The sequence below is a fragment of the Entelurus aequoreus genome, linkage group LG13 (genome assembly GCF_033978785.1).
Source record: "Entelurus aequoreus isolate RoL-2023_Sb linkage group LG13, RoL_Eaeq_v1.1, whole genome shotgun sequence".
Taxonomy (NCBI): domain Eukaryota; kingdom Metazoa; phylum Chordata; class Actinopteri; order Syngnathiformes; family Syngnathidae; genus Entelurus; species Entelurus aequoreus.
In genome coordinates, this window is record NC_084743.1 from 580,752 (window position 1) to 604,206 (window position 23,455).

At 50.5% G+C, this 23,455-nt stretch overlaps 1 long non-coding RNA gene across 1 annotated transcript; it reads left to right on the forward strand.

Annotated features, from left to right (window-relative positions):
* The first annotated feature begins 10,429 nt into the window (after positions 1 to 10,429).
* Positions 10,430 to 11,800, forward strand: LOC133663706 (uncharacterized). The gene is made up of 3 exons (XR_009828393.1): positions 10,430 to 10,679; positions 11,379 to 11,456; positions 11,638 to 11,800. It is a non-coding gene; the product is annotated as an uncharacterized LOC133663706 (long non-coding RNA).
* Positions 11,801 to 23,455: the final 11,655 nt, after the last annotated feature.

Consider the following 23,455-nt stretch of genomic DNA (forward strand, 5'->3'; position numbering starts at 1 on the left):
GGGGACCCCAATCGGACAACGCCGAGAGCGGTGTCAGACACATCAACCAATTTCTTCATTATTTTTATGAACATGCGACGCGTTTCGGCCTGTTTGGCCTCATCAGGCATGTAAAGCTTCCACACTTGAGGTCTCCAGCAAGATGGCCACCTCATCCGCTGGAGCCTTTTTCCAAATGGAGCTGTGGAAGGGGGAGGATTTTACTAGAGCTCTGCAGGGGGCGGGGCTACAGCTCACACCTGCAGTCGTTTAGTTTGCTCGTCAGAGAGCCGAGGAAGAAGCCAGGTGTGGGAAAATCAATCCAAAATAAGACAATAATCACACCACACACTAAACTAAACAAATCACTGCAAAGTATATACAGATAGGAAAAACACTGCAAAATATGTACAGGTAAGTATCACTGCAAAAATATACAGGAAAACTCAAACAAATCCAGGTAAGTATTTCATAAACACACGTCCAGATGGTTCCTCGGCGTCTGTGACCTCTGACCCCAATTTTAGAATGTGTCTGATTATCATCAGCCCTTCACCACATCCCAGCAATGCCCAACAGAGCCCCAAGGGGGGGGCGCACAAAGGGCAGGATGCCACCCCAACGGCAGACTGGAGGCACTGGCTAGTTAGGTGTTGGGGGGTTAGGGTTAGGGTTAGGGGGAGGGAAAAGGGAATATGCGCTGTCCGTCTACAGCCTGCCAGAGTGACCCCACACCCAGAGCACACCCCCCCAGGGGACCCCAATCGGACAACGCCGAGAGCGGTGTCAGACACATCAACCAATTTCTTCATTATTTTTATGAACATGCGACGCGTTTCGGCCTGTTTGGCCTCATCAGGCATGTAAAGCTTCCACACTTGAGGTCTCCAGCAAGATGGCCACCTCATCCGCTGGAGCCTTTTTCCAAATGGAGCTGTGGAAGGGGGAGGATTTTACTAGAGCTCTGCAGGGGGCGGGGCTACAGCTCACACCTGCAGTCGTTTAGTTTGCTCGTCAGAGAGCCGAGGAAGAAGCCAGGTGTGGGAAAATCAATCCAAAATAAGACAATAATCACACCACACACTAAACTAAACAAATCACTGCAAAGTATATACAGATAGGAAAAACACTGCAAAATATGTACAGGTAAGTATCACTGCAAAAATATACAGGAAAACTCAAACAAATCCAGGTAAGTATTTCATAAACACACGTCCAGATGGTTCCTCGGCGTCTGTGACCTCTGACCCCAATTTTAGAATGTGTCTGATTATCATCAGCCCTTCACCACATCCCAGCAATGCCCAACAGAGCCCCAAGGGGGGGGCGCACAAAGGGCAGGATGCCACCCCAACGGCAGACTGGAGGCACTGGCTAGTTAGGTGTTGGGGGGTTAGGGTTAGGGTTAGGGGGAGGGAAAAGGGAATATGCGCTGTCCGTCTACAGCCTGCCAGAGTGACCCCACACCCAGAGCACACCCCCCCAGGGGACCCCAATCGGACAACGCCGAGAGCGGTGTCAGACACATCAACCAATTTCTTCATTATTTTTATGAACATGCGACGCGTTTCGGCCTGTTTGGCCTCATCAGGCATGTAAAGCTTCCACACTTGAGGTCTCCAGCAAGATGGCCACCTCATCCGCTGGAGCCTTTTTCCAAATGGAGCTGTGGAAGGGGGAGGATTTTACTAGAGCTCTGCAGGGGGCGGGGCTACAGCTCACACCTGCAGTCGTTTAGTTTGCTCGTCAGAGAGCCGAGGAAGAAGCCAGGTGTGGGAAAATCAATCCAAAATAAGACAATAATCACACCACACACTAAACTAAACAAATCACTGCAAAGTATATACAGATAGGAAAAACACTGCAAAATATGTACAGGTAAGTATCACTGCAAAAATATACAGGAAAACTCAAACAAATCCAGGTAAGTATTTCATAAACACACGTCCAGATGGTTCCTCGGCGTCTGTGACCTCTGACCCCAATTTTAGAATGTGTCTGATTATCATCAGCCCTTCACCACATCCCAGCAATGCCCAACAGAGCCCCAAGGGGGGGGCGCACAAAGGGCAGGATGCCACCCCAACGGCAGACTGGAGGCACTGGCTAGTTAGGTGTTGGGGGGTTAGGGTTAGGGTTAGGGGGAGGGAAAAGGGAATATGCGCTGTCCGTCTACAGCCTGCCAGAGTGACCCCACACCCAGAGCACACCCCCCCAGGGGACCCCAATCGGACAACGCCGAGAGCGGTGTCAGACACATCAACCAATTTCTTCATTATTTTTATGAACATGCGACGCGTTTCGGCCTGTTTGGCCTCATCAGGCATGTAAAGCTTCCACACTTGAGGTCTCCAGCAAGATGGCCACCTCATCCGCTGGAGCCTTTTTCCAAATGGAGCTGTGGAAGGGGGAGGATTTTACTAGAGCTCTGCAGGGGGCGGGGCTACAGCTCACACCTGCAGTCGTTTAGTTTGCTCGTCAGAGAGCCGAGGAAGAAGCCAGGTGTGGGAAAATCAATCCAAAATAAGACAATAATCACACCACACACTAAACTAAACAAATCACTGCAAAGTATATACAGATAGGAAAAACACTGCAAAATATGTACAGGTAAGTATCACTGCAAAAATATACAGGAAAACTCAAACAAATCCAGGTAAGTATTTCATAAACACACGTCCAGATGGTTCCTCGGCGTCTGTGACCTCTGACCCCAATTTTAGAATGTGTCTGATTATCATCAGCCCTTCACCACATCCCAGCAATGCCCAACAGAGCCCCAAGGGGGGGGCGCACAAAGGGCAGGATGCCACCCCAACGGCAGACTGGAGGCACTGGCTAGTTAGGTGTTGGGGGGTTAGGGTTAGGGTTAGGGGGAGGGAAAAGGGAATATGCGCTGTCCGTCTACAGCCTGCCAGAGTGACCCCACACCCAGAGCACACCCCCCCAGGGGACCCCAATCGGACAACGCCGAGAGCGGTGTCAGACACATCAACCAATTTCTTCATTATTTTTATGAACATGCGACGCGTTTCGGCCTGTTTGGCCTCATCAGGCATGTAAAGCTTCCACACTTGAGGTCTCCAGCAAGATGGCCACCTCATCCGCTGGAGCCTTTTTCCAAATGGAGCTGTGGAAGGGGGAGGATTTTACTAGAGCTCTGCAGGGGGCGGGGCTACAGCTCACACCTGCAGTCGTTTAGTTTGCTCGTCAGAGAGCCGAGGAAGAAGCCAGGTGTGGGAAAATCAATCCAAAATAAGACAATAATCACACCACACACTAAACTAAACAAATCACTGCAAAGTATATACAGATAGGAAAAACACTGCAAAATATGTACAGGTAAGTATCACTGCAAAAATATACAGGAAAACTCAAACAAATCCAGGTAAGTATTTCATAAACACACGTCCAGATGGTTCCTCGGCGTCTGTGACCTCTGACCCCAATTTTAGAATGTGTCTGATTATCATCAGCCCTTCACCACATCCCAGCAATGCCCAACAGAGCCCCAAGGGGGGGGCGCACAAAGGGCAGGATGCCACCCCAACGGCAGACTGGAGGCACTGGCTAGTTAGGTGTTGGGGGGTTAGGGTTAGGGTTAGGGGGAGGGAAAAGGGAATATGCGCTGTCCGTCTACAGCCTGCCAGAGTGACCCCACACCCAGAGCACACCCCCCCAGGGGACCCCAATCGGACAACGCCGAGAGCGGTGTCAGACACATCAACCAATTTCTTCATTATTTTTATGAACATGCGACGCGTTTCGGCCTGTTTGGCCTCATCAGGCATGTAAAGCTTCCACACTTGAGGTCTCCAGCAAGATGGCCACCTCATCCGCTGGAGCCTTTTTCCAAATGGAGCTGTGGAAGGGGGAGGATTTTACTAGAGCTCTGCAGGGGGCGGGGCTACAGCTCACACCTGCAGTCGTTTAGTTTGCTCGTCAGAGAGCCGAGGAAGAAGCCAGGTGTGGGAAAATCAATCCAAAATAAGACAATAATCACACCACACACTAAACTAAACAAATCACTGCAAAGTATATACAGATAGGAAAAACACTGCAAAATATGTACAGGTAAGTATCACTGCAAAAATATACAGGAAAACTCAAACAAATCCAGGTAAGTATTTCATAAACACACGTCCAGATGGTTCCTCGGCGTCTGTGACCTCTGACCCCAATTTTAGAATGTGTCTGATTATCATCAGCCCTTCACCACATCCCAGCAATGCCCAACAGAGCCCCAAGGGGGGGGCGCACAAAGGGCAGGATGCCACCCCAACGGCAGACTGGAGGCACTGGCTAGTTAGGTGTTGGGGGGTTAGGGTTAGGGTTAGGGGGAGGGAAAAGGGAATATGCGCTGTCCGGGTTAGGGTTAGGGTTAGGGTTAGGGTTAGGGTTAGGGTTAGGGTTAGGGTTAGGGTTAGGGTTAGGGTTAGGGTTAGGGTTAGGGTTAGGGTTAGGGTTAGGGTTAGGGTTAGGGTTAGGGTAGGGTTAGGGTTAGGGTTAGGGTTAGGGTTAGGGTTAGGGTTAGGGTTAGGGTTAGGGTTAGGGTTAGGGTTAGGGTTAGGGTTAGGGGTTAGGGTTAGGGTTAGGGTTAGGGTTAGGGTTAGGGTTAGGGTTAGGGTTAGGGTTAGGGGTAGGGTTAGGGTTAGGGTTAGGGTTAGGGTTAGGGTTAGGGTTAGGGTTAGGGTTAGGGTTAGGGTTAGGGTTAGGGTTAGGGTTAGGGTTAGGGTTAGGGTTAGGGTTAGGGTTAGGGTTAGGGTTAGGGTTAGGGTTAGGGTTAGGGTTAGGGTTAGGGTTAGGGTTAGGGTTAGGGTTAGGGTTAGGGTTAGGGTTAGGGTTAGGGTTAGGGTTAGGGTTAGGGTTAGGGTTAGGGTTAGGGTTAGGGTTAGGGTTAGGGTTAGGGTTAGGGTTAGGGTTAGGGTTAGGGTTAGGGTTAGGGTTAGGGTTAGGGTTAGGGTTAGGGTTAGGGTTAGGGTTAGGGTTAGGGTTAGGGTTAGGGTTAGGGTTAGGGTTAGGGTTAGGGTTAGGGTTAGGGTTAGGGTTAGGGTTAGGGTTAGGGTTAGGGTTAGGGTTAGGGTTAGGGTTAGGGTTAGGGTAGGGTTAGGGTTAGGGTTAGGGTTAGGGTTAGGGTTAGGGTTAGGGTTAGGGTTAGGGTTAGGGTTAGGGTTAGGGTTAGGGTTAGGGTTAGGGTTAGGGTTAGGGTTAGGGTTAGGGTTAGGGTTAGGGTTAGGGTTAGGGTTAGGGGTTAGGGGTTAGGGTTAGGGTTAGGGTTAGGGTTAGGGTTAGGGTTAGGGTTAGGGTTAGGGTTAGGGTTAGGGTTAGGGTTAGGGTTAGGTTTATGGTAAGGATTTAGGGTTAGGGTTAGGGTTAGGGTTAGGGTTGGGGTTAGGGTTAGGGTTAGGGTTGGGGGAGGGGTTAGGGTTAGGGTTAGGGTTGGGGGAGGGGTTAGGGTTAGGGTTAGGAGAAGGGGATGTGCACTGTCCGTCTACAATCCAACGGACTGACACTTACATCTCATTTAGGCCCCCCGGATGTCTGGTGCCCAATTTGGAGATCCACAGGAGCTCTGCCCTGTGACGTTGGGCGAGGCTCCATTTAGGATCCGTCTCTACGACAGTCACCCGGACGGAAGACCATCCGTGCAGGAGGAAATGCTGAACCAGGTGAGTGTTGGTATTTTTTTGTCTAACAATGTTGTATTTGTGCTGGGCGAATCTCCTGGCTAAGGTATTGCCCGTCTCGCCCACGTACATGCACCCACATTGCTGACAACGGATGACATACACGCAGTTCTGTGTGTGTCGGCCGCCACGGCACAACGGCTGGAAAACCTTGCGGTTATGGGGGTTCACCAACCATTGTGAGTGGCGGACAAGGGCGTCCCTCTTGGTGGAGGGCGGGTCTCTCAATGAGCAGACCCTGGCCCTGACCAACTGATCATTCAAGTTGGGGTTCTTGCGGTAGGCCGGCACCACATAGCGACCAGGCAGCCTCCCACTACTCTCCACAAAGACCCGGAAGTGGTTTTTGACCTTCCAGGCGGCCCGCGCAGCCGAAGGAGAGTAGGTGGTGATCAGAGGAATCATGTCTGTCCCAGGGGGAGGTCCCCTAGGGTCCAAGAAGCCCCTCAACTGCCGTCTGAGGAAGGACCTGGAATAGCCCCTCCTCATCAGAGCAGAAAAGAGGGTCCTCGAGGCCCCCAGGAAGTCCTCCCGTCTGGTGCAGATACGATGAAACCTCAATAATTGGGATTTCACCAACCCCGCAAAGGTATGCGTGGGGTGGAAGCTGCTTCTGTAAAGGAGCGCATGGGTGTCGGTCTCCTTGAAGAACACCCGGATGTCCAAGTGTTGCGTAATAGCAAAGTCGGGACCCTTGAATGTAGTGGTGTCCAAAAAGTCGACAGAAGTACTGCTAATGGTCGACTTGATGGTGATATTTTTGTTGTGAGTGTTAAGCGTGTTCAAAAACACGCTGAACTCCTCACTGGAATGCGTCCAAACACCCCAGATGTCATCCAGGTACCGAAAATAATAAAGGGGACGTTTTGGGCAGGCGGCCAAAGCAGAGGTCTCCCACTCTGCCATAAAAATGTTGGCATACGCCGGTGCAAATTTCTTGCCCATAGCAGTGCCCTTAATTTGGAGGTAGAAACGACCGTCAAACTCAAAGTCGTTTCTCCTCAAATTAATTTCAAGGAGCTGTAGGATCTCCTTCTCGGGCCTGCTGACGTCGCGGTACTTGTAGAAGACATTTTTGACAGCCTGAATACCCTCATCGATGTCGATGTTTGTATACAGGCTGTCAATGTCTATGGTGAACAGGATGGCATCTGGGGGAATGTTCACACTCTTGATTTTATCTATAAAGTCATAGGTATCTCTGAGGTAGCTGTCGTGCAGAACGGAGAGCGGAGTTAAAAAATGGTCGATAAACTCTGCCGTTCTGTACGTCTCGCTGCCGCAGTCAGACACAATGGGGCGGCCCGGAGGGATCTCGTGGGGCTTGCTCCACTTGTCTGGCTCCTTGTGAATTTTAGGGAGCATGTAAAACCTGCGGGGGCGAGGATCACGCTCCCCCATGAGATACCTCTGTTGTTTAAAATTTATGAATTTTTTGAGGCGAAGATTATCCAGAATCTTGCCTACCATGGGGATGGTCTGGGGATAAATTGGTTCCGGCAGTGGTTTGTAATACGTCATGTCACTCAACTGCCGGGAACCCTCCCATAAATATTGTGACCTGTCAAAAATGACAACAGCACTCCCCTTGTCAGCTGGTTTGATGACAATGTGCTTGTTTCTTTTTAGATTTTGAAGGGCCTCAACTTCTTCCGGTGTCAAATTGGGAGCGACCGCAGGTGCGCAGCCCGAACCGGACACGGAAAGCCCATCGGACCGGACCATAGCCTGGAATTCCGGAGGCATAAGTCCAGGTGAGGGCTCCCAGCCGGAGCGGGCTGTGAAAGGTGTGGGTCCTGGAGAATCTTGATTCTCATAATACACCTCAAGTTTGACACGTCTATGGTAGCGCTGGAGGTCAAATTGAAGTTGATGATGCCAGTCGCTACTGAGGTTAGTGGAAGGAATAAAGTTGAGGCCCTTATTAAGGAGGGAGATGTGTGACGGGGTTGGCGTGAAATTACGGGCCAAATTTATCACGTTCTTATTACCCCCCCGAACCAACGGGATTATGGGGATGCCAAGTTTAAAAACTCAAGCCAGTGCTTGAGCATCAACTTGGCAGTGTCCTGAGTCCAGTGGATCAGGTCAGGTTGGGTCTCAAAGTCCCGGCCGTCGAGAGCCGGGATGTGAGCGTAATTGTTCCTGATGCAAAGATTCAGCAGCCCAAGGTTGGCTTTTTGCTCAGCGGGCAGGGCTGCCGAAAAATTGATCAGGGGGATTAGCACTCGGGCCCGTGGGAAGGTAAGCGCGGCTGCCCTGAGTGCCCCTTGGAGCTGCTTAATAGCAGTCTCCTTCACTTTCTGCTCACGGTGATGGATCCCAAAGGAAAGTACCAACACTTCCACCGGGACAGCAATTATGGTTTTGCGCAGGATGGCCTCCGCGTGTCGAAAATTGGCGTCCGGGTAACTATCGATCTGAAGGTCGTCGATATGAAAAGGAGGAAGATGAGAGAGATTGCAGTCGCCGATCATCAAGTACTTCTTGGTGGCCGACAACTTCCAATCCATCATCCTCCTCTGAGAGCCCATATGTCTAGTGGGTCTACGGGGGGAGGAGCAGGTAACATCCTCTACCAACTGGACACAATCTGAAATAGACAGTGGAGTACCTGGGACCAAAGGCTCCCCATGTGGTTTCTTTTTTAGTGTCCCGGGGAACAAATGTGACCAATCGGGGGACTCCTGAGGAAGCATCTCCCCAGGGAGCGTCTTCCGCAAAAGGTATGAAGGTGAGTCTTCACAGTCCTCCCTAGGGGTCCCGGAAAGTGTGGGCCCCTGTGGTGAAAATTCACCTTGTGGTGTCGTCTCATCTTCCATGTGAAGCTGGAGCGGGGATGAGACGGGGGTAGCGGCGGCCACAGGAGAGATGCTTGGGGACAGCATCGAAGCAAGATCCTGTCCCTGTTCCTGGTGCTGAAGATCAATGAGGAGGGGCGAATGAAGCGTGGGCCCCATTGGTGAGTAACCGTAGTACTCAGTCTGAGTGGGGGTCTCCTGGGTTTTGCTTTCCCCGGAGACTGTGAACCCACTTGTGGGGGTATCCTGGGTGTTGTTTTGCCCAGAGACTGTGGACCCACGTGGTGATTCATCGTCGTCCTCGGTCTGAGTGGGGGTATCCTGTGTGTCTTGTCTTGCAGGTGATCCCAGAGGAAGTAGCCTGCGACGTGCAGGAATGGGCCGGGTCGGGAGATCCTCACCGATGCTGTCTTTGGCGGGTCTGCTGTCCGGAGCTCGGCGCGTGGTCATCCTCTGCTCCTTGGGAGGTTCCGCCACTGCAGGAGTCGGCGGCCGGCGAGGAAGGAAGATGGGGGCCATCCGGATTGGGGGGATTGCTGGACGGTCCGCCTCGGGAGACCAATCTGGGGCGACAGCGTCGGTGCTGGTAGCCACCGAAGCCCGAGTGACTATCTGAGCTGGGGGGCTTCTTGCCCGTGCCAAGTCAGGAGCCCCAACTGGGCCCATAGGGTCAGTGAGGGTACCCACCGATACCAGGGTGGTAGTCTGGACCGGTATAGACCGGGCCGGGTGTACCACCTCCGGTGCCGGGGTGGCAGCCTGGACCGGTAAGGGCTGGGCCGGGCGTGCCCCCCCAGCGTTGACAGAGGGGTCGGCAAAGGCTGCGACAATGAGGGCCTCGGCCTGCTTGAGGGTGTCCCCCAACAATCTTTTCCCCAAGTGTTTTTTTGCCCATGTAACAGCCAGCTCAAAAGCGGGTCTCCAACTCTCGTGAATAAAACTGGTTATCTTGCCCAATTCTTTTTCCAGAGTGTCATTGTAATGTTGTCTTAAAATTTCGACAGTTGTTGATGCCCAAGTATTGGCATTGGCCCTGATCAAAACCTCAATCTCAATGTTGGTGACCGCTGGTTTAATCATAGTGGCCAGCGTCTCACGCATTTTTATTATGGATTGGGGGTAAGTGTCTTTAGTAACATTGATAAGGTGATGTGTGATTTTAACAATGTTATAAAAACACTGGGCTTTTAAATTCCCCTCCATGGAAATTGGGGAATTGTCCGGGGGTGCCTTCTTCCGAGAAGCGTTCTGTTGCTTCTTGCCCTTTTTGCCCTTCTTCTTGGGACGGGGAGGAACGCGGGGACGTCCTTGAGGTGAATATTCCGGTAAGACATATTGCCTTGAAGGTACAAAGTCCCTGTCTCTGCCGGAATATTGACGCGGCCCCTCCCTCCTGGAAGAGTCCTGGCGCCTCCCGAGTGGACGAGGAGGATTGCGGGGACGTCTTGGAGGTGAAAAATGTGGTCTCAAATATCCAGGAGAGTGATGTCTTGAAGGCACAAAGTTATTTTGTGCTGGGCGTGTGTTCCACCCATCATTCCACTGGGGGGCGCTGGCGCGCTCCTCTTGGAATTCGTCTTCAAAATGGCGGCGTGTCTGCGGGTAGGGGCGAACGGGAAGGGAATTGAGGTATCCCCGTACCACATCCGCATAAGTCATTGGGGGCAGCTGCTCGTGCGGCTCAGGAAAATTATCCTCATAATCATAATAATCCTGATGGTCATCATAATAATAATCCTCTGAACAAGCAGGCCACTCTGGAGGCGCAGCCTGCTGTCCCGGTCCGAGCCTTCGCCCCGACCAAACAGGAAGCCGTGCACCATCGTACCATCGTGACATTATTTAAAATTATAATTTTAATGCCGCTGGTGTAGATGGTGGTGAAAATGGTTTGCGAAACAAAAATGTGTTCGCTTTGTAAAAACAAAAATTGTCTTTATCCGTTCCTTTTGTAAACAAAGAGGAACGGCGTGCTCGTGGGCGGGACTTCCGCCGGGGTCAAGGGGAGCACTTCCGGTCTATGGCTGATAGCATTTAGCAAGCAACCGATGTCTTTGGTTGCAAAAATATGCTAAACATCGCGCTAATAAGCCACCGGACAATATCGTGAATAATCATAGCACATGTAGTATCAAAAATAGGCTGTTTATTTACAGAAAATAGCGACTAGAGGAACGAAAGCGTCGCTCCTCGCCCAGGCCAGCTGGACTCGGTGAGTAAACAAACAGAGAAAAAATACTACAATGTGTATAAAAAATATGAAAAGTGGAAAAGAAGTATATTTACATGAAACGAGTCAGATGGCAACGTTTCGGTAGAATACCTTCATCAGGCCTGACTCGTTTGTAAAGAGTTAGCAGGTTAGCACGACAGGTAGGCTAAGGTCAGCCTTTTAACCTTGCCGTTTGCAAGAGGTAGTGCAGTCGTAAGGTGTCAATAGTCGTAAAACATTCGAATAAAGGGGTGGGGTCCACGTCATACACAAGTTGGCCTTCAAAATAGAAGTTTTGACCCAAACACAAGTGAAGAACAATGACAATAACAATTAGACCCACTGAAGCCCAAGGATGCTATTGCACAAACTTGTCTGCTAGAACAATAACATGAAGAGATAAACATTGTTATTGATATATAATGTATGATATAATACAATATAATATGATATAAATTATATAATATAATATAATTTATAAACAATAAACAAACACAAGGACATTCAGGGTGAAATAATACAAAAGCACCTTGTATATGTAACCTAGGGCTTCAGTATTGAGGAGAGTGAGCAGAGGATGTTCCCTGTAACCTCCAAATGTGATGCTCTGAATGTATGTGTGTGTGTGTATGTGACACCATGCTCCGGTGAGTGTTTTTAGACGTTGTTGAATGTGTCTACTTCTGTTCTGATAAACAGGTGTCAGGTCCAAGGGGTCCAAATGAGGAAAAGCGAGAGCCGTAAGAGGATTGGAGGCACTGGCTGATTAGGTTTATGGTAAGGATTTAGGGTTAGGGTTAGGGTTAGGGTTAGGGTTGGGGTTAGGGTTAGGGTTAGGGTTGGGGGAGGGGTTAGGGTTAGGGTTAGGGTTGGGGGAGGGGTTAGGGTTAGGGTTAGGAGAAGGGGATGTGCACTGTCCGTCTACAATCCAACGGACTGACACTTACATCTCATTTAGGCCCCCCGGATGTCTGGTGCCCAATTTGGAGATCCACAGGAGCTCTGCCCTGTGACGTTGGGCGAGGCTCCATTTAGGATCCGTCTCTACGACAGTCACCCGGACGGAAGACCATCCGTGCAGGAGGAAATGCTGAACCAGGTGAGTGTTGGTATTTTTTTGTCTAACAATGTTGTATTTGTGCTGGGCGAATCTCCTGGCTAAGGTATTGCCCGTCTCGCCCACGTACATGCACCCACATTGCTGACAACGGATGACATACACGCAGTTCTGTGTGTGTCGGCCGCCACGGCACAACGGCTGGAAAACCTTGCGGTTATGGGGGTTCACCAACCATTGTGAGTGGCGGACAAGGGCGTCCCTCTTGGTGGAGGGCGGGTCTCTCAATGAGCAGACCCTGGCCCTGACCAACTGATCATTCAAGTTGGGGTTCTTGCGGTAGGCCGGCACCACATAGCGACCAGGCAGCCTCCCACTACTCTCCACAAAGACCCGGAAGTGGTTTTTGACCTTCCAGGCGGCCCGCGCAGCCGAAGGAGAGTAGGTGGTGATCAGAGGAATCATGTCTGTCCCAGGGGGAGGTCCCCTAGGGTCCAAGAAGCCCCTCAACTGCCGTCTGAGGAAGGACCTGGAATAGCCCCTCCTCATCAGAGCAGAAAAGAGGGTCCTCGAGGCCCCCAGGAAGTCCTCCCGTCTGGTGCAGATACGATGAAACCTCAATAATTGGGATTTCACCAACCCCGCAAAGGTATGCGTGGGGTGGAAGCTGCTTCTGTAAAGGAGCGCATGGGTGTCGGTCTCCTTGAAGAACACCCGGATGTCCAAGTGTTGCGTAATAGCAAAGTCGGGACCCTTGAATGTAGTGGTGTCCAAAAAGTCGACAGAAGTACTGCTAATGGTCGACTTGATGGTGATATTTTTGTTGTGAGTGTTAAGCGTGTTCAAAAACACGCTGAACTCCTCACTGGAATGCGTCCAAACACCCCAGATGTCATCCAGGTACCGAAAATAATAAAGGGGACGTTTTGGGCAGGCGGCCAAAGCAGAGGTCTCCCACTCTGCCATAAAAATGTTGGCATACGCCGGTGCAAATTTCTTGCCCATAGCAGTGCCCTTAATTTGGAGGTAGAAACGACCGTCAAACTCAAAGTCGTTTCTCCTCAAATTAATTTCAAGGAGCTGTAGGATCTCCTTCTCGGGCCTGCTGACGTCGCGGTACTTGTAGAAGACATTTTTGACAGCCTGAATACCCTCATCGATGTCGATGTTTGTATACAGGCTGTCAATGTCTATGGTGAACAGGGTTAGGGTTAGGGTTAGGGTTAGGGTTAGGGTTAGGGTTAGGGTTAGGGTTAGGGTTAGGGTTAGGGTTAGGGTTAGGGTTAGGGTTAGGGTTAGGGTTAGGGTTAGGGTTAGGGTTAGGGTTAGGGTTAGGGTTAGGGTTAGGGTTAGGGTTAGGGTTAGGGTTAGGGTTAGGGTTAGGGTTAGGGTTAGGGTTAGGGTTAGGGTTAGGGTTAGGGTTAGGGTTAGGGTTAGGGTTAGGGTTAGGGTTAGGGTTAGGGTTAGGGTTAGGGTTAGGGTTAGGGTTAGGGTTAGGGTTAGGGTTAGGGTTAGGGTTAGGGTTAGGGTTAGGGTTAGGGTTAGGGTTAGGGTTAGGGTTAGGGTTAGGGTTAGGGTTAGGGTTAGGGTTAGGGTTAGGGTTAGGGTTAGGGTTAGGGTTAGGGTTAGGGTTAGGGTTAGGGTTAGGGTTAGGGTTAGGGTTAGGGTTAGGGTTAGGGTTAGGGTTAGGGTTAGGGTTAGGGTTAGGGTTAGGGTTAGGGTTAGGGTTAGGGTTAGGGTTAGGGTTAGGGTTAGGGTTAGGGTTAGGGTTAGGGTTAGGGTTAGGGTTAGGGTTAGGGTTAGGGTTAGGGTTAGGGTTAGGGTTAGGGTTAGGGTTAGGGTTAGGGTTAGGGTTAGGGTTAGGGTTAGGGTTAGGGTTAGGGTTAGGGTTAGGGTTAGGGTTAGGGTTAGGGTTAGGGTTAGGGTTAGGGTTAGGGTTAGGGTTAGGGTTAGGGTTAGGGTTAGGGTTAGGGTTAGGGTTAGGGTTAGGGTTAGGGTTAGGGTTAGGGTTAGGGTTAGGGTTAGGGTTAGGGTTAGGGTTAGGGTTAGGGTTAGGGTTAGGGTTAGGGTTAGGGTTAGGGTTAGGGTTAGGGTTAGGGTTAGGGTTAGGGTTAGGGTTAGGGTTAGGGTTAGGGTTAGGGTTAGGGTTAGGGTTAGGGTTAGGGTTAGGGTTAGGGTTAGGGTTAGGGTTAGGGTTAGGGTTAGGGTTAGGGTTAGGGTTAGGGTTAGGGTTAGGGTTAGGGTTAGGGTTAGGGTTAGGGTTAGGGTTAGGGTTAGGGTTAGGGTTAGGGTTAGGGTTAGGGTTAGGGTTAGGGTTAGGGTTAGGGTTAGGGTTAGGGTTAGGGTTAGGGTTAGGGTTAGGGTTAGGGTTAGGGTTAGGGTTAGGGTTAGGGTTAGGGTTAGGGTTAGGGTTAGGGTTAGGGTTAGGGTTAGGGTTAGGGTTAGGGTTAGGGTTAGGGTTAGGGTTAGGGTTAGGGTTAGGGTTAGGGTTAGGGTTAGGGTTAGGGTTAGGGTTAGGGTTAGGGTTAGGGTTAGGGTTAGGGTTAGGGTTAGGGTTAGGGTTAGGGTTAGGGTTAGGGTTAGGGTTAGGGTTAGGGTTAGGGTTAGGGTTAGGGTTAGGGTTAGGGTTAGGGTTAGGGTTAGGGTTAGGGTTAGGGTTAGGGTTAGGGTTAGGGTTAGGGTTAGGGTTAGGGTTAGGGTTAGGGTTAGGGTTAGGGTTAGGGTTAGGGTTAGGGTTAGGGTTAGGGTTAGGGTTAGGGTTAGGGTTAGGGTTAGGGTTAGGGTTAGGGTTAGGGTTAGGGTTAGGGTTAGGGTTAGGGTTAGGGTTAGGGTTAGGGTTAGGGTTAGGGTTAGGGTTAGGGTTAGGGTTAGGGTTAGGGTTAGGGTTAGGGTTAGGGTTAGGGTTAGGGTTAGGGTTAGGGTTAGGGTTAGGGTTAGGGTTAGGGTTAGGGTTAGGGTTAGGGTTAGGGTTAGGGTTAGGGTTAGGGTTAGGGTTAGGGTTAGGGTTAGGGTTAGGGTTAGGGTTAGGGTTAGGGTTAGGGTTAGGGTTAGGGTTAGGGTTAGGGTTAGGGTTAGGGTTAGGGTTAGGGTTAGGGTTAGGGTTAGGGTTAGGGTTAGGGTTAGGGTTAGGGTTAGGGTTAGGGTTAGGGTTAGGGTTAGGGTTAGGGTTAGGGTTAGGGTTAGGGTTAGGGTTAGGGTTAGGGTTAGGGTTAGGGTTAGGGTTAGGGTTAGGGTTAGGGTTAGGGTTAGGGTTAGGGTTAGGGTTAGGGTTAGGGTTAGGGTTAGGGTTAGGGTTAGGGTTAGGGTTAGGGTTAGGGTTAGGGTTAGGGTTAGGGTTAGGGTTAGGGTTAGGGTTAGGGTTAGGGTTAGGGTTAGGGTTAGGGTTAGGGTTAGGGTTAGGGTTAGGGTTAGGGTTAGGGTTAGGGTTAGGGTTAGGGTTAGGGTTAGGGTTAGGGTTAGGGTTAGGGTTAGGGTTAGGGTTAGGGTTAGGGTTAGGGTTAGGGTTAGGGTTAGGGTTAGGGTTAGGGTTAGGGTTAGGGTTAGGGTTAGGGTTAGGGTTAGGGTTAGGGTTAGGGTTAGGGTTAGGGTTAGGGTTAGGGTTAGGGTTAGGGTTAGGGTTAGGGTTAGGGTTAGGGTTAGGGTTAGGGTTAGGGTTAGGGTTAGGGTTAGGGTTAGGGTTAGGGTTAGGGTTAGGGTTAGGGTTAGGGTTAGGGTTAGGGTTAGGGTTAGGGTTAGGGTTAGGGTTAGGGTTAGGGTTAGGGTTAGGGTTAGGGTTAGGGTTAGGGTTAGGGTTAGGGTTAGGGTTAGGGTTAGGGTTAGGGTTAGGGTTAGGGTTAGGGTTAGGGTTAGGGTTAGGGTTAGGGTTAGGGTTAGGGTTAGGGTTAGGGTTAGGGTTAGGGTTAGGGTTAGGGTTAGGGTTAGGGTTAGGGTTAGGGTTAGGGTTAGGGTTAGGGTTAGGGTTAGGGTTAGGGTTAGGGTTAGGGTTAGGGTTAGGGTTAGGGTTAGGGTTAGGGTTAGGGTTAGGGTTAGGGTTAGGGTTAGGGTTAGGGTTAGGGTTAGGGTTAGGGTTAGGGTTAGGGTTAGGGTTAGGGTTAGGGTTAGGGTTAGGGTTAGGGTTAGGGTTAGGGTTAGGGTTAGGGTTAGGGTTAGGGTTAGGGTTAGGGTTAGGGTTAGGGTTAGGGTTAGGGTTAGGGTTAGGGTTAGGGTTAGGGTTAGGGTTAGGGTTAGGGTTAGGGTTAGGGTTAGGGTTAGGGTTAGGGTTAGGGTTAGGGTTAGGGTTAGGGTTAGGGTTAGGGTTAGGGTTAGGGTTAGGGTTAGGGTTAGGGTTAGGGTTAGGGTTAGGGTTAGGGTTAGGGTTAGGGTTAGGGTTAGGGTTAGGGTTAGGGTTAGGGTTAGGGTTAGGGTTAGGGTTAGGGTTAGGGTTAGGGTTAGGGTTAGGGTTAGGGTTAGGGTTAGGGTTAGGGTTAGGGTTAGGGTTAGGGTTAGGGTTAGGGTTAGGGTTAGGGTTAGGGTTAGGGTTAGGGTTAGGGTTAGGGTTAGGGTTAGGGTTAGGGTTAGGGTTAGGGTTAGGGTTAGGGTTAGGGTTAGGGTTAGGGTTAGGGTTAGGGTTAGGGTTAGGGTTAGGGTTAGGGTTAGGGTTAGGGTTAGGGTTAGGGTTAGGGTTAGGGTTAGGGTTAGGGTTAGGGTTAGGGTTAGGGTTAGGGTTAGGGTTAGGGTTAGGGTTAGGGTTAGGGTTAGGGTTAGGGTTAGGGTTAGGGTTAGGGTTAGGGTTAGGGTTAGGGTTAGGGTTAGGGTTAGGGTTAGGGTTAGGGTTAGGGTTAGGGTTAGGGTTAGGGTTAGGGTTAGGGTTAGGGTTAGGGTTAGGGTTAGGGTTAGGGTTAGGGTTAGGGTTAGGGTTAGGGTTAGGGTTAGGGTTAGGGTTAGGGTTAGGGTTAGGGTTAGGGTTAGGGTTAGGGTTAGGGTTAGGGTTAGGGTTAGGGTTAGGGTTAGGGTTAGGGTTAGGGTTAGGGTTAGGGTTAGGGTTAGGGTTAGGGTTAGGGTTAGGGTTAGGGTTAGGGTTAGGGTTAGGGTTAGGGTTAGGGTTAGGGTTAGGGTTAGGGTTAGGGTTAGGGTTAGGGTTAGGGTTAGGGTTAGGGTTAGGGTTAGGGTTAGGGTTAGGGTTAGGGTTAGGGTTAGGGTTAGGGTTAGGGTTAGGGTTAGGGTTAGGGTTAGGGTTAGGGTTAGGGTTAGGGTTAGGGTTAGGGTTAGGGTTAGGGTTAGGGTTAGGGTTAGGGTTAGGGTTAGGGTTAGGGTTAGGGTTAGGGTTAGGGTTAGGGTTAGGGTTAGGGTTAGGGTTAGGGTTAGGGTTAGGGTTAGGGTTAGGGTTAGGGTTAGGGTTAGGGTTAGGGTTAGGGTTAGGGTTAGGGTTAGGGTTAGGGTTAGGGTTAGGGTTAGGGTTAGGGTTAGGGTTAGGGTTAGGGTTAGGGTTAGGGTTAGGGTTAGGGTTAGGGTTAGGGTTAGGGTTAGGGTTAGGGTTAGGGTTAGGGTTAGGGTTAGGGTTAGGGTTAGGGTTAGGGTTAGGGTTAGGGTTAGGGTTAGGGTTAGGGTTAGGGTTAGGGTTAGGGTTAGGGTTAGGGTTAGGGTTAGGGTTAGGGTTAGGGTTAGGGTTAGGGTTAGGGTTAGGGTTAGGGTTAGGGTTAGGGTTAGGGTTAGGGTTAGGGTTAGGGTTAGGGTTAGGGTTAGGGTTAGGGTTAGGGTTAGGGTTAGGGTTAGGGTTAGGGTTAGGGTTAGGGTTAGGGTTAGGGTTAGGGTTAGGGTTAGGGTTAGGGTTAGGGTTAGGGTTAGGGTTAGGGTTAGGGTTAGGGTTAGGGTTAGGGTTAGGGTTAGGGTTAGGGTTAGGGTTAGGGTTAGGGTTAGGGTTAGGGTTAGGGTTAGGGTTAGGGTTAGGGTTAGGGTTAGGGTTAGGGTTAGGGTTAGGGTTAGGGTTAGGGTTAGGGTTAGGGTTAGGGTTAGGGTTAGGGTTAGGGTTAGGGTTAGGGTTAGGGTTAGGGTTAGGGTTAGGGTTAGGGTTAGGGTTAGGGTTAGGGTTAGGGTTAGGGTTAGGGTTAGGGTTAGGGTTAGGGTTAGGGTTAGGGTTAGGGTTAGGGTTAGGGTTAGGGTTAGGGTTAGGGTTAGGGTTAGGGTTAGGGTTAGGGTTAGGGTTAGGGTTAGGGTTAGGGTTAGGGTTAGGGTTAGGGTTAGGGTTAGGGTTAGGGTTAGGGTTAGGGTTAGGGTTAGGGTTAGGGTTAGGGTTAGGGTTAGGGTTAGGGTTAGGGTTAGGGTTAGGGTTAGGGTTAGGGTTAGGGTTAGGGTTAGGGTTAGGGTTAGGGTTAGGGTTAGGGTTAGGGTTAGGGTTAGGGTTAGGGTTAGGGTTAGGGTTAGGGTTAGGGTTAGGGTTAGGGTTAGGGTTAGGGTTAGGGTTAGGGTTAGGGTTAGGGTTAGGGTTAGGGTTAGGGTTAGGGTTAGGGTTAGGGTTAGGGTTAGGGTTAGGGTTAGGGTTAGGGTTAGGGTTAGGGTTAGGGTTAGGGTTAGGGTTAGGGTTAGGGTTAGGGTTAGGGTTAGGGTTAGGGTTAGGGTTAGGGTTAGGGTTAGGGTTAGGGTTAGGGTTAGGGTTAGGGTTAGGGTTAGGGTTAGGGTTAGGGTTAGGGTTAGGGTTAGGGTTAGGGTTAGGGTTAGGGTTAGGGTTAGGGTTAGGGTTAGGGTTAGGGTTAGGGTTAGGGTTAGGGTTAGGGTTAGGGTTAGGGTTAGGGTTAGGGTTAGGGTTAGGGTTAGGGTTAGGGTTAGGGTTAGGGTTAGGGTTAGGGTTAGGGTTAGGGTTAGGGTTAGGGTTAGGGTTAGGGTTAGGGTTAGGGTTAGGGTTAGGGTTAGGGTTAGGGTTAGGGTTAGGGTTAGGGTTAGGGTTAGGGTTAGGGTTAGGGTTAGGGTTAGGGTTAGGGTTAGGGTTAGGGTTAGGGTTAGGGTTAGGGTTAGGGTTAGGGTTAGGGTTAGGGTTAGGGTTAGGGTTAGGGTTAGGGTTAGGGTTAGGGTTAGGGTTAGGGTTAGGGTTAGGGTTAGGGTTAGGGTTAGGGTTAGGGTTAGGGTTAGGGTTAGGGTTAGGGTTAGGGTTAGGGTTAGGGTTAGGGTTAGGGTTAGGGTTAGGGTTAGGGTTAGGGTTAGGGTTAGGGTTAGGGTTAGGGTTAGGGTTAGGGTTAGGGTTAGGGTTAGGGTTAGGGTTAGGGTTAGGGTTAGGGTTAGGGTTAGGGTTAGGGTTAGGGTTAGGGTTAGGGTTAGGGTTAGGGTTAGGGTTAGGGTTAGGGTTAGGGTTAGGGTTAGGGTTAGGGTTAGGGTTAGGGTTAGGGTTAGGGTTAGGGTTAGGGTTAGGGTTAGGGTTAGGGTTAGGGTTAGGGTTAGGGTTAGGGTTAGGGTTAGGGTTAGGGTTAGGGTTAGGGTTAGGGTTAGGGTTAGGGTTAGGGTTAGGGTTAGGGTTAGGGTTAGGGTTAGGGTTAGGGTTAGGGTTAGGGTTAGGGTTAGGGTTAGGGTTAGGGTTAGGGTTAGGGTTAGGGTTAGGGTTAGGGTTAGGGTTAGGGTTAGGGTTAGGGTTAGGGTTAGGGTTAGGGTTAGGGTTAGGGTTAGGGTTAGGGTTAGGGTTAGGGTTAGGGTTAGGGTTAGGGTTAGGGTTAGGGTTAGGGTTAGGGTTAGGGTTAGGGTTAGGGTTAGGGTTAGGGTTAGGGTTAGGGTTAGGGTTAGGGTTAGGGTTAGGGTTAGGGTTAGGGTTAGGGTTAGGGTTAGGGTTAGGGTTAGGGTTAGGGTTAGGGTTAGGGTTAGGGTTAGGGTTAGGGTTAGGGTTAGGGTTAGGGTTAGGGTTAGGGTTAGGGTTAGGGTTAGGGTTAGGGTTAGGGTTAGGGTTAGGGTTAGGGTTAGGGTTAGGGTTAGGGTTAGGGTTAGGGTTAGGGTTAGGGTTAGGGTTAGGGTTAGGGTTAGGGTTAGGGTTAGGGTTAGGGTTAGGGTTAGGGTTAGGGTTAGGGTTAGGGTTAGGGTTAGGGTTAGGGTTAGGGTTAGGGTTAGGGTTAGGGTTAGGGTTAGGGTTAGGGTTAGGGTTAGGGTTAGGGTTAGGGTTAGGGTTAGGGTTAGGGTTAGGGTTAGGGTTAGGGTTAGGGTTAGGGTTAGGGTTAGGGTTAGGGTTAGGGTTAGGGTTAGGGTTAGGGTTAGGGTTAGGGTTAGGGTTAGGGTTAGGGTTAGGGTTAGGGTTAGGGTTAGGGTTAGGGTTAGGGTTAGGGTTAGGGTTAGGGTTAGGGTTAGGGTTAGGGTTAGGGTTAGGGTTAGGGTTAGGGTTAGGGTTAGGGTTAGGGTTAGGGTTAGGGTTAGGGTTAGGGTTAGGGTTAGGGTTAGGGTTAGGGTTAGGGTTAGGGTTAGGGTTAGGGTTAGGGTTAGGGTTAGGGTTAGGGTTAGGGTTAGGGTTAGGGTTAGGGTTAGGGTTAGGGTTAGGGTTAGGGTTAGGGTTAGGGTTAGGGTTAGGGTTAGGGTTAGGGTTAGGGTTAGGGTTAGGGTTAGGGTTAGGGTTAGGGTTAGGGTTAGGGTTAGGGTTAGGGTTAGGGTTAGGGTTAGGGTTAGGGTTAGGGTTAGGGTTAGGGTTAGGGTTAGGGTTAGGGTTAGGGTTAGGGTTAGGGTTAGGGTTAGGGTTAGGGTTAGGGTTAGGGTTAGGGTTAGGGTTAGGGTTAGGGTTAGGGTTAGGGTTAGGGTTAGGGTTAGGGTTAGGGTTAGGGTTAGGGTTAGGGTTAGGGTTAGGGTTAGGGTTAGGGTTAGGGTTAGGGTTAGGGTTAGGGTTAGGGTTAGGGTTAGGGTTAGGGTTAGGGTTAGGGTTAGGGTTAGGGTTAGGGTTAGGGTTAGGGTTAGGGTTAGGGTTAGGGTTAGGGTTAGGGTTAGGGTTAGGGTTAGGGTTAGGGTTAGGGTTAGGGTTAGGGTTAGGGTTAGGGTTAGGGTTAGGGTTAGGGTTAGGGTTAGGGTTAGGGTTAGGGTTAGGGTTAGGGTTAGGGTTAGGGTTAGGGTTAGGGTTAGGGTTAGGGTTAGGGTTAGGGTTAGGGTTAGGGTTAGGGTTAGGGTTAGGGTTAGGGTTAGGGTTAGGGTTAGGGTTAGGGTTAGGGTTAGGGTTAGGGTTAGGGTTAGGGTTAGGGTTAGGGTTAGGGTTAGGGTTAGGGTTAGGGTTAGGGTTAGGGTTAGGGTTAGGGTTAGGGTTAGGGTTAGGGTTAGGGTTAGGGTTAGGGTTAGGGTTAGGGTTAGGGTTAGGGTTAGGGTTAGGGTTAGGGTTAGGGTTAGGGTTAGGGTTAGGGTTAGGGTTAGGGTTAGGGTTAGGGTTAGGGTTAGGGTTAGGGTTAGGGTTAGGGTTAGGGTTAGGGTTAGGGTTAGGGTTAGGGTTAGGGTTAGGGTTAGGGTTAGGGTTAGGGTTAGGGTTAGGGTTAGGGTTAGGGTTAGGGTTAGGGTTAGGGTTAGGGTTAGGGTTAGGGTTAGGGTTAGGGTTAGGGTTAGGGTTAGGGTTAGGGTTAGGGTTAGGGTTAGGGTTAGGGTTAGGGTTAGGGTTAGGGTTAGGGTTAGGGTTAGGGTTAGGGTTAGGGTTAGGGTTAGGGTTAGGGTTAGGGTTAGGGTTAGGGTTAGGGTTAGGGTTAGGGTTAGGGTTAGGGTTAGGGTTAGGGTTAGGGTTAGGGTTAGGGTTAGGGTTAGGGTTAGGGTTAGGGTTAGGGTTAGGGTTAGGGTTAGGGTTAGGGTTAGGGTTAGGGTTAGGGTTAGGGTTAGGGTTAGGGTTAGGGTTAGGGTTAGGGTTAGGGTTAGGGTTAGGGTTAGGGTTAGGGTTAGGGTTAGGGTTAGGGTTAGGGTTAGGGTTAGGGTTAGGGTTAGGGTTAGGGTTAGGGTTAGGGTTAGGGTTAGGGTTAGGGTTAGGGTTAGGGTTAGGGTTAGGGTTAGGGTTAGGGTTAGGGTTAGGGTTAGGGTTAGGGTTAGGGTTAGGGTTAGGGTTAGGGTTAGGGTTAGGGTTAGGGTTAGGGTTAGGGTTAGGGTTAGGGTTAGGGTTAGGGTTAGGGTTAGGGTTAGGGTTAGGGTTAGGGTTAGGGTTAGGGTTAGGGTTAGGGTTAGGGTTAGGGTTAGGGTTAGGGTTAGGGTTAGGGTTAGGGTTAGGGTTAGGGTTAGGGTTAGGGTTAGGGTTAGGGTTAGGGTTAGGGTTAGGGTTAGGGTTAGGGTTAGGGTTAGGGTTAGGGTTAGGGTTAGGGTTAGGGTTAGGGTTAGGGTTAGGGTTAGGGTTAGGGTTAGGGTTAGGGTTAGGGTTAGGGTTAGGGTTAGGGTTAGGGTTAGGGTTAGGGTTAGGGTTAGGGTTAGGGTTAGGGTTAGGGTTAGGGTTAGGGTTAGGGTTAGGGTTAGGGTTAGGGTTAGGGTTAGGGTTAGGGTTAGGGTTAGGGTTAGGGTTAGGGTTAGGGTTAGGGTTAGGGTTAGGGTTAGGGTTAGGGTTAGGGTTAGGGTTAGGGTTAGGGTTAGGGTTAGGGTTAGGGTTAGGGTTAGGGTTAGGGTTAGGGTTAGGGTTAGGGTTAGGGTTAGGGTTAGGGTTAGGGTTAGGGTTAGGGTTAGGGTTAGGGTTAGGGTTAGGGTTAGGGTTAGGGTTAGGGTTAGGGTTAGGGTTAGGGTTAGGGTTAGGGTTAGGGTTAGGGTTAGGGTTAGGGTTAGGGTTAGGGTTAGGGTTAGGGTTAGGGTTAGGGTTAGGGTTAGGGTTAGGGTTAGGGTTAGGGTTAGGGTTAGGGTTAGGGTTAGGGTTAGGGTTAGGGTTAGGGTTAGGGTTAGGGTTAGGGTTAGGGTTAGGGTTAGGGTTAGGGTTAGGGTTAGGGTTAGGGTTAGGGTTAGGGTTAGGGTTAGGGTTAGGGTTAGGGTTAGGGTTAGGGTTAGGGTTAGGGTTAGGGTTAGGGTTAGGGTTAGGGTTAGGGTTAGGGTTAGGGTTAGGGTTAGGGTTAGGGTTAGGGTTAGGGTTAGGTTAGGGTTAGGGTTAGGGTTAGGGTTAGGGTTAGGGTTAGGGTTAGGGTTAGGGTTAGGGTTAGGGTTAGGGTTAGGGTTAGGGTTAGGGTTAGGGTTAGGGTTAGGGTTAGGGTTAGGGTTAGGGTTAGGGTTAGGGTTAGGGTTAGGGTTAGGGTTAGGGTTAGGGTTAGGGTTAGGGTTAGGGTTAGGGTTAGGGTTAGGGTTAGGGTTAGGGTTAGGGTTAGGGTTAGGGTTAGGGTTAGGGTTAGGGTTAGGGTTAGGGTTAGGGTTAGGGTTAGGGTTAGGGTTAGGGTTAGGGTTAGGGTTAGGGTTAGGGTTAGGGTTAGGGTTAGGGTTAGGGTTAGGGTTAGGGTTAGGGTTAGGGTTAGGGTTAGGGTTAGGGTTAGGGTTAGGGTTAGGGTTAGGGTTAGGGTTAGGGTTAGGGTTAGGGTTAGGGTTAGGGGTTAGGGTTAGGGGTTAGGGTTAGGGTTAGGGTTAGGGTTAGGGTTAGGGTTAGGGTTAGGGTTAGGGTTAGGGTTAGGGTTAGGGTTAGGGTTAGGGTTAGGTTAGGGTTAGGGTTAGGGTTAGGGTTAGGGTTAGGGTTAGGGTTAGGGTTAGGGTTAGGGTTAGGTTAGGGTTAGGGTTAGGGTTAGGGTTAGGTTAGGGTTAGGGTTAGGGTTAGGGTTAGGGTTAGGGTTAGGGTTAGGGGTTAGGGTTAGGGTTAGGGTAGGGTTAG